The sequence below is a fragment of the Dromaius novaehollandiae genome, chromosome 7 (assembly GCF_036370855.1).
Source record: "Dromaius novaehollandiae isolate bDroNov1 chromosome 7, bDroNov1.hap1, whole genome shotgun sequence".
Classification (NCBI taxonomy): Eukaryota; Metazoa; Chordata; class Aves; order Casuariiformes; family Dromaiidae; genus Dromaius; species Dromaius novaehollandiae.
The window spans coordinates 15,286,840-15,296,681 of NC_088104.1; positions in this window are offsets into that span (position 1 = coordinate 15,286,840).

The window sequence follows — 9,842 nt, forward strand, 5'->3', positions numbered from 1 at the left end:
CTGGGAGAGTGGTCCTGTAATGTAGGTGATATAATCTATTTGCCTCACATATCCAATGAGGTGTTATACAAGGGTAGGTTAATACTGTTAGGAGGAAAAAACTTGTATTTTATTCATTATTTTAGTGAGCATGTTTCTTTTAAAGGGGCGGATGTATGTTCTTATGCTTTGCATTTTAATTAACATTGTGGCAAACTGCAGTCTTTGCTCTTGTGTTTGAAAATGTCTTCTGCTTCCCTTACTTCCAATACCCTGGGCCATTGATATAATATGCCTACGGATTTGCTGTTGTCCTTAGGAGATACCTAGACAGAAAAATAAATACTTCTTTTAGTTTCTCCATTTAGGATTCATCAGATTCTACAGATATAGGTTATTTTCCTCAAAGGATTTCTTGAAGGGGTATAATAACTGTATAATAAATATTGAAGTCACTTTAGCTTCTGGCAGTGAAAACTTTCCTATCTTAGGGTCTGTTTGGTACACAGAAAGTGGACCATTCAAATAACTACACTTATGTACCCAGCCCCCACCATGGAATCGAGACTGTTTGGTGCATCCTGACTTCTGTAAGACCACAAATGGAGACCAGTGGAATTACAGAAAGACCAGAAATCAGGACCTTGGATGAGCTTGATAAGTTTTTTTTTTTTTTTTCTCCCCAGAAATAATATAAAGCTTGTCTGCTTCCTTGAGCATTGGAAATAGGATCCTAGAAGAAATTTCTTTTCTTGGATCTCTGGAAGATGGTTACCATATATTACTCATACAATCCTAAACAGGATCCCATTGTACCTCATGCTCATGCATTGAGACTATAAGCCCTTCCTCAAAGAGTTTATAAGCTAAGTTAGTTTCGGAATTCATTTCTTCCAGAGGTGGACTCCAGAATTGAGGATTCTTTCTGAACTGTACGGAAAACCATTTCATTTCTTCAGTAGGACTTTTTTCTGAAATTTGTTACTGTGCATCAGCCAAAGGGTACAATCTATTGTTGTGTAAGTGCATAAGAGGAGAATACTGCCACTTCGGAGTCAAACAGTGCAGATCACTGCAGTACCTAACATCCCACTTGGTCAGTGCTCATTTCCTATTTCCACAACAACCGTTCTCCCTGCCTGAGCACACGCATGCAGACAATGACATTTGTCTTTTCCTGCCACCCCAGCAGTGATGAATGCTCACACAGGAGCCATAAGCATCCTCAAAATCTCTCTGGCTGATGTTCTGATTATTCATTTTACGTAAAGCAGCTCATTGCAAAAGTGACAGCCCTAGAACCTGGACTGTTTTCTCCATCCAACCAAAACAAGCAAAGTAAAGTAGGTGCTAAGCATGGTAGACCTGGGGACGGCCAACCTTCTTGACTTTGCAAGTCACATTTCTATATCCAGGCGAAATACACCCCATACCTCAGAGAACCACGGGAAAAGAGAGATCCTGGCAGAGTTGCAAGCAGTGAACTCCCCAGGCTCCTGCTTTGGGATTTTCTTTTGTGTTATATGCTGACCCTGCCATGCTGGTCACGGCAGCCCTACTGGCTCACTCACTGCTTTCCACTGCTCAATACTCAGGTTACCTAACCAGCCCATGCACCAGCACAGGCTGCTTACCTCTGAATAGCTAGACTGGCCATCCCACTCTAAGTCAAGGGCAGACCTTAGAGCGGGCCAGCCATATGATTACATGGTAGCCAGATTCAAAGAACTGAGGAAATCATTTTATCTTCCTCACATTTTCCCTCAGAAGCAGAGTGCTCTACCAGAGTAAATACTGGTGATAAGACAGAGGGCAGAAGAGAGTCTTTATTAGCAACAATTAACACAGTGTGCTCATTATAATGATTATAAAACCTAGCTAAAAGTGAGACAACACAGTAACTAAGAACTGCAAAATATGAGAAAGTTCATAACACGGAGGGGATTTCTGTTTTCATAATTGCACTGTATGGCCTCCACACACAGTCACATTCTTTTCTGTCATAACTCGTTCCACCTACACCCTCCTGTTTATTCAAGGGTTTAAGTTATTCCTCTTACATCAGAACAAATACAACATAACAGACATGTTAATTAATTTCAGTGGTATAGATAAATCTCCCCTTGTTGAAAACACCTCTCAGTATTGACTCTCTTTGAAGGATGCCAGAGCTGTTTTTTGAAGGAATGTCTGTGGATTCCTCACAGGAGTAATGTTTTGATAAAAAGTCCTGTTCACCAAGGATGAGTTCATCAAGTCACATAGTGCATCAGCCCAGAGACCAAGGTTTACTCTCTATTTGACCTGGCTTCCCAAGTTTTGTTTCTCTAGCCCTGAGCCTTTTAGAGAATGTTTTTACATTAATATTAATACCTGTGGAATAATACTTGTTAAAAAATCTCTCTCTCTTTCCCATAATATAAGTTTGCTGGGAATAAGTTTCTGCATTACCTATGAGTAGAATCAGAAAAGTAATTTTCACTGATTTTATACAATGCAAGTTCTTAAAACTTTTTTTCTCTATGAAAATTATATGACAGGTCTGAACCACAGATTCGGTGGTCATTTCAATTATTCACACTAGTTGAATGGCTTTTGTAGGCGATCATTTCATTTTGCTTAAGGGATAAATTATATTGTAGGCAGTTATACAGCAGAAAGCAATACAACATTTTTATCACCTATTTACTGCGCACTCCAGATTGTCTAATGACTTTAAGTCTCATGTATTATGCAGATGGACAACTGTCTGCTGAAGGAAAAAAATCAGAACTTTCCACTTGGATCTCAAAAGCCCCTACAGTGCCACAGGGGAATGGGTCATAGATAATCAGGATTGCTCTTTTAAGGTGTTCTCCCTAAAATCCTAGACTTATCCTAGTCCTCTCATTAAAATTCCAGTCTTCTAAAATTCCTAGGTTTCAATAAGCTCTGGATGAAAAAAGAAATCTTTTTCTTAAGGCATGGATGGGATTTCTAGTCCAAACCAGCCCAGAAAGTACAAGAGAGCAACAATACTGTTCTGTACAGCAGTTGCCACTGAGAGGCAGCTATCCGTGGCCCCATCACTGAAGCAGCACCCAGTTTACTGAAGCTCGGTGGGAGGGACAGCGAGCACTATTCATTATCCCACTTCGGCCCAGGACATTCAGCTCATCCCAGGCTCAGGCAGGAGTGGAAGGCAAGTGATCTTGCATCATGTTTATCTTCTCACCGCACATCACATTCAGAGCCCTTCGTCCACCATTAGAGCCCAGAGAGAAAAGTAGTGCAGACTTTTAGCTCATTTACAAACCAGAAGTATGAAAAAGGTTAAAAAGGCAATTATAGTACACAATACCTGCTACAATCGGGGGTGCATCTTAATACGCAAATGCTTCCTGTCTGTTTCTGTTTTCTATGTGTTTAGAAATTATGGTTATTTCATACATGTCCACAAGTGCTAAATATTTAGAAAGTAAAGTTTTTCTTACATATAAGTTTTCAAATATTTTAAAAATAGAAATGGGGGAAGATTTGTGAAATATTCAGTTGCCATACATGAATAAATAACAGCCTTTGGAAAGAACAGTTCTTTTTAAGCAAGTGGTTTCATCACAGAAAATCACTTTTCTGCATTGCTACACCTGTCATATTTCCACAATCAATTTAGTACGTCGTATCTTAGTAACGCTGCCAAAAGGGGTCGTCCCACCTTACCTTTACCTCCGTCTTCCCACTGACACTAAAGTTATACGGGCATGCAGGGGATCAGAGTGGAAAAATGATGAATTTGAGAACCTTTCCCATTTCTTTGTTGCCATGGTATTTTTTGAACCAGATAAAGTTACCCAGGTGGCAGAAGAGAATGCGGGAGTGGGTGGCGAAACAAGTGTCACAGTGAGGAGAAAAAGCATTATTACCCTTCTGAGCAATACCATTGAGTTATACGAGATTAAAGTGATTGTAGAACTGCACTATAGCATTATGCTTGCATGAAAGTTGTTTTCTAATTACGAAAAATAGGTTTTAATTTCAATGCACCCAATTTCTGTAATTCCCATCATTGCTTGTTTTATTAAATTAAATAGACTGTGTAGCACACCTACAATATTGAAAATAAGACCCCCTTTACCAGCATCACATTCAGCAAATATAACTCAATGTTTTTTCTTTTCACTGGTGCAGACAGTTATTGAATGTGCACAAAATATGCTTGTATCCTCATGGCACTGCAGCACTATTATATTAAAGTATGCTCTTTTGAATGCAGGCTAGCATGGAAGTCTCTCAGAAAGTGCAATTATTCAGTGCTGATCTTGCAGAATTCTTACAAGGAATGAAATAAATATCTGAATATCAGATTAATAATTGGATTCTGGCAAGTTCGCAATTCATTACTTTGTATTATTGAAAAGTTGTTTATTCAGCATTCGTGTAAAAAAAGAGAAAGGAATATTCTCTTCTGAGAGACATTTTCCCAGTCAAAAAATTCACTTTGGCCTTTCATCTGGGCTTGACAGGCTACCTGTGCAACAGGGCAAGTTGTGAAGGGACATCAATATAATTTGAAATTAAGATTACTCAAGAGTGAATGTGCTGAAAGTCAATATATTTCTTGGATGTATCTAGTAGCAGGTCATATTTTCTATTGATTTGCAAAAACTAAGAATGCATTCCCACAAGTATGTTATATACCATACCAGAAATGCTCTACAAGTTGTCATTTTTAGGACAAAATTTAGTTTCTTTCTTTTTTCTAACGAAAAACACAGGTGAAAGTAGGAGGCTTAAGTTTTGGGATCCTCATACAAGAAAATACCTTTTCTTTAGGAAAAATTCATTGTTTCTGGTCATAGGAAAGCAAAATGTAAGGATTTGCTTAAATCCTTTCCTTGGTCAGAACCTAGGTTATAAAGCAACAATGGCTTGTTTCTTCAAGATTACAAAGCTGTGTGACCTAAACCTGTAAAATACTGCTTAGATTCCTGTCTCCCATTGAAATGAATTATTGACTCAGAGCATTTGGGGCCTGAATACTCTCACAGTCAGCTAAAGTTAGTTGAGGTCAGTCATTTCTCAGGAACTCCTAGAATTCTTAGCATCTTGCAAATTATGCTGTAAATTAATACCGACTATGTCTATGTGTCTAAGATGTTTGCATTTCAACCTATATCCCAGTAAAATCATAAAAATAAAAGGACCAAAAATTCCTTCTCTGTGAAAAAGGCTGGATTATATATATGAATAACAGCTATTTTAAAATTTTTGATGATTTAATTTGTGGTTAATCCACTGTAATTCCATTCCTTTATGTTTGTTCTGTGTAAGTTTTTTCCATTTTTAATAAGCATATGCCTGAGTTTTATGATACTTTTTTCATTTAAGCATCATTTGTCATTTAGAGAATTGATCTGCAAAAATCATGTGACATGGGATTCATGAGATCCAACTATGTGAAATCAAAAAGTCTGTTTTAGTTAGTTATCCAGTCCTCCTCTATGGTCAGTATAGAGACATCACTCCATCTTCAGAAAGCAGTTCCACCCTATCGTGAGACAAGTCTATCATCTAGGCATGGAGTAGTCCCTCCACCCCTCCAGTGACTACACAGAAAGACAAAATGAGTAGAGGAGACACCTAAATTGTGTACGGTTAAATTAAATGAGATGATTAATTCTATCCATTGTGACTTTCAGCATTCCTCTGCAACTCTTTCAAAGGAATAAGAAATAATGAATAGTAAATGGTGCATTTTAATTACTTTTAAAACTGAGAAGTATGTATTCAATCATGGTGATTTGCACATCTTTTCCCACAAACATTCATTGCCTGTCATGCGCAAAGCATTATGCTCATTATGTGTTGAGTTTAGCCCTTGTTCCCCAAAACCAACATTAGGGGATGTCCTTCATTTTTTATTTCTATCATATGATGTGCTCTGCTATAATTCCCAGGTTTCTGGGTGTACACTAAAACTAGTATTTTTATGAGAAGTAATATATGGAGTCCTCCAGGGATGTGTTGCTACACAAACCAACCATAAATGCTCAGTTCAGTAAATCATTGCTCATCCCATGAAATGTCTCTTACCATCCCTTTTCATATCCTGCTTTAGCTTAGTCCCAAATCCCAGGTGATGCTGGCTGCATGAGCTCTAGGTGAGTTCAGATATGCATGACACGACTTCTCCTAGAATACATTCCTTGAACAGCAGGGCTCATGGCGATACATTTAATCATTCCTGTTGAAGCTGTTCCAGTTTGTGTGAAGTAATTCTGTATTGACTGATCTAGAGAAAAATCTACAGAAAGAGAGAGAGTGATTGGGCCTGGTTGTCTAGGCAAATAAGGCCCTTGGGTGAGAAGCAGGAGTACAACTTTCCCTGTATCTCCTCTACTATTTAGCTAATACGGAACAGTTCAGTAGTCTTACACATATTGGCTAATGTTTGGAAAAAAAGAGTAAACCATCTTCTTTTATTTCTTCAGTTTTGTATAGGGCCTGGCCTTGTGGATATAGCTGGGACCATCTATCAGGATGGGCCTTGTAGGTGGGGCAGGCAGAGGGATGTCTTGCTGTTGCATTGGAATGGGACTCGGTGGCTGATGCTTAGCCTTGTGAGGATGCAGGTGCCCCTGGGCACACTCTAATGCAGACTTGTAGCAACACTTCCAGGTCTGTTCCCCAACAAGATGCAAGATCTGAATCATACAGTCTTAATAACTGTGCTGGGGCCAAAGCAATAAGCTTTCCAGGTACCTTGTCTTCTGTGGTGGTTCCTTGACCCACAGGGCCTTTCTGGATAGTGTAACTTGAGTCATGGAGTAGTGCCACAGTATTCCTCTTGTTCTGTGACTCCACAGGCCAGCAGACTGACCCACTGCTGAGCAGCCATATGGGTTCATGCCGTGTTGCTGCCTTGCCAACAACAGAAAGATAGATTTTGTTGCAGGAAAACATGAAACAGGAGGCCAACTTTATCGGTTTCACTCTCACCATGAAAAGTATAAAAATGCTGCCTTATATGCTCATAAAACATTACTGCTGAGAAGTTGAGAAGCTCTTCCAAGGTTAAGACAGCCAGGGGATAGGGTTTGACAACTGAATGTGGACACCCGTGGGAGCAATTGCGTATTCCTATGGGTGCAAATTTATGACTCTAGTTTTGTGGCTCTCAGAAGACCTCAGCAGTGGGATGACCTTGAAGAAAATGCCATTGAAGCTATGCATAAAGCAGAACACCAACAAAATGAAGCCAAGAAACAAAACCCTGTGGCGGACAGATGAGTGAACTTTTGCCTTAAACATTTCTTGGTACATAAGGTGCAAGCAAACCAAAACCCCAAACAAGCCATCTGTTCCCAGCGGAAACAGGACTGAGCTGCTGCGACCCCTGAAATGGTCTCCCTGCGACCATTCGGGACACACCGAGCCTGCGCTGAACCGGACCATGATCGGGCAGAGACTTTGGGACCTGGACTGCAAAATACTGCCGCTTAGCACAACTTTTATAAAAGTTGCTTAGCATGAGTAGCTAAATTTGCTGAAGCCTTAGGCCGCACTCCCTAGTTCAGTGAGAAAGGGCCCCAGAGCTGGTGCAGACTGGAAAGATAAGGGAGTTACCAGCAGTTTGCATTCCTATGCGTCACACTCCGGGAGGGAGGATGTCAAGGCTTTGAAATAAGGCCTGCTTGGGCGCCAGGACCCTGAGAAACAAAGCCTCCCCTCACTGCTGAAACAGTGTTAATTAGGGGGGTCTGGATTGTATCCTCTTCATCAGGACCTTGGAAGATAACACTGTAAGTGTTAATTGCTGGAACAACACCTGTTTGTCAAGGCCCTGAGAAAGAAGGGCAGAGTAAAGATAACAATGATGAGACCCAATAAGGGAGCAGGAGACCCCAGACCCAAAGATTACTATTGGTCTGAACTGCCGCATGAGGGGAGGGAAACTTAATTTGAAAAAAGCTATAATTGCCCAGGGATTTCTTTGTTCAGGGTCCCTCTTCGGAGGCACCCAACTCGAGCTGTAACTACTGCACGCGTGTCATTACAATTTATTTATTTAATTTGCCTTGATTTGGCTCCAAACTTTTCAGCGGGAACCTAGGGTCGGACCCTGCTCGAGTTGTAATTACTGCACGCGCATCGCTAAAATTTACACCCAGGGTGAAGAGGACCAACGGGACACCGCTGGATCCACGGGTGGTGATATCTCTTTCTCTCCCCCCCTTTTCTCTCTCTCTCTTTCTCTCTCTCTCTCCTCCCCTTTGCCTTTCCCCACCTTTATTCCCCACTCTGTGGAAAATAAAGTTAAAAGGTTGTAAGATATTTGACCGGTTTTAGCGTCTTAATCTCGTCCTTGGGATCGTAACGAAACCCTCCCGATATTGGATTGGGACAAACCCGCATTGCTTGTTTGTTTGCAAAGTGCCACATGCACATTTGTAATTTGGTATAAATAAAAGATAACATTGAGTAATGACAGCAGGCAAGGCTACGGCAGTTTTGCTGGCTCAGCCATAAAAATCTGGTAGTGCCAATAAAATAATAAGAGAGCCATAATTAGGTTAAAGGCTTTCCCATGTTACTCATTTTTGAGCTCTTGTGTAATAGTCTTTTGGGCTACATCTTCTAAGATTCCTTCTGGAAAGCAAATTTGTACTGATTATATATTTTTTTCACTGTCCTGTTTTTATTGTGCCAAAATTTGTTTCCCATTACCTTGCTTTGTAGTGAACATAAAATAATTGCTCAGAAATCAAGCTATACAGAAGGATTTCAGTTAAAGGCCAGACCAGCATCAGAAAGTACTCATTCTAAAGAGTAAATATGCTGTTTATAGGACATAAATACAGGCGGATATTGTAAAAACAGGAGTCTTACAGTGGTTTGTTTTTACATTGAAATCTTAAAGGAAGGGTGTCTTAGATCCCCCAGGTCCAAACCATTTTTTTCCTATCCTTGCCTGAATGTTCAAGATTATGTGTAAACGAGACATAAAATGCATATGGATGGGCAGGCTTCATACCCAGAACAACAGGAGTTTTTTGAAAGCTCATCTGAGACACAATTCTAGGTATAATATACTGCTTATCTTAGTTTATCTTAACTTTTTCTCATAAATATTACTTGATAAGGGAAATACCTTTCTGCTGTTCCTTAATTTGTGTTGATATTTTTACCCCAGCATTTTGTACAGCCCTTCTCAGGAAACTCTGTACTATTAAGCTCTCCGTGGCTGAGGTAGGAAGACTCAAATCAATTCTTACTAGGTTTTGTGATCATGGCAGGTACAAAAATCTGTGCTCATTTCTGTGTCAGGTAATTAGAAGTAAGCCTTCAAGGTGAATCACAAGCTGATGAATATAAACTCTGTTAAAACTGAGAGCACAGCCTGTAAATTGAGAGGCATCAAGTCCATTGATTCAGCTGGAGCTGTGAGAAAGGCATAGGCTTTTCCTGCAAAACTCTCTAGGTGGCAGCTGGTTTTCATCCATCCTTGTCTTTGTGTGTGCCCAAATGATCAAATGAAACTCATCAGAAAGAAAGGGAATGAAAGCGCACACCATGGACTCACATACTACGTTTCGTCATTTTGGACAATATACACTGAAATTGCTCTCTGTTCACTCAGGACTTCCCCACAGCTATCCCCAAACTAGGTGAACTTTCAGTTGGACAGTTTTACACTGCAACAAGCCAACCCTTCCCCTCTCCTCCCCCTTTTTTAAGAGCTTCACTGAAGATATTGTGAGTAAGGAACAGTGGGTGATGGCCATTCTTTGATGTTAGCAATACTGCAATGCTGGGTGAAACAAAATAGAAGCAACTGAAGAAATAATTGGCTGTCTGTATGACCAGGTAAGAGAGCTCAGTGC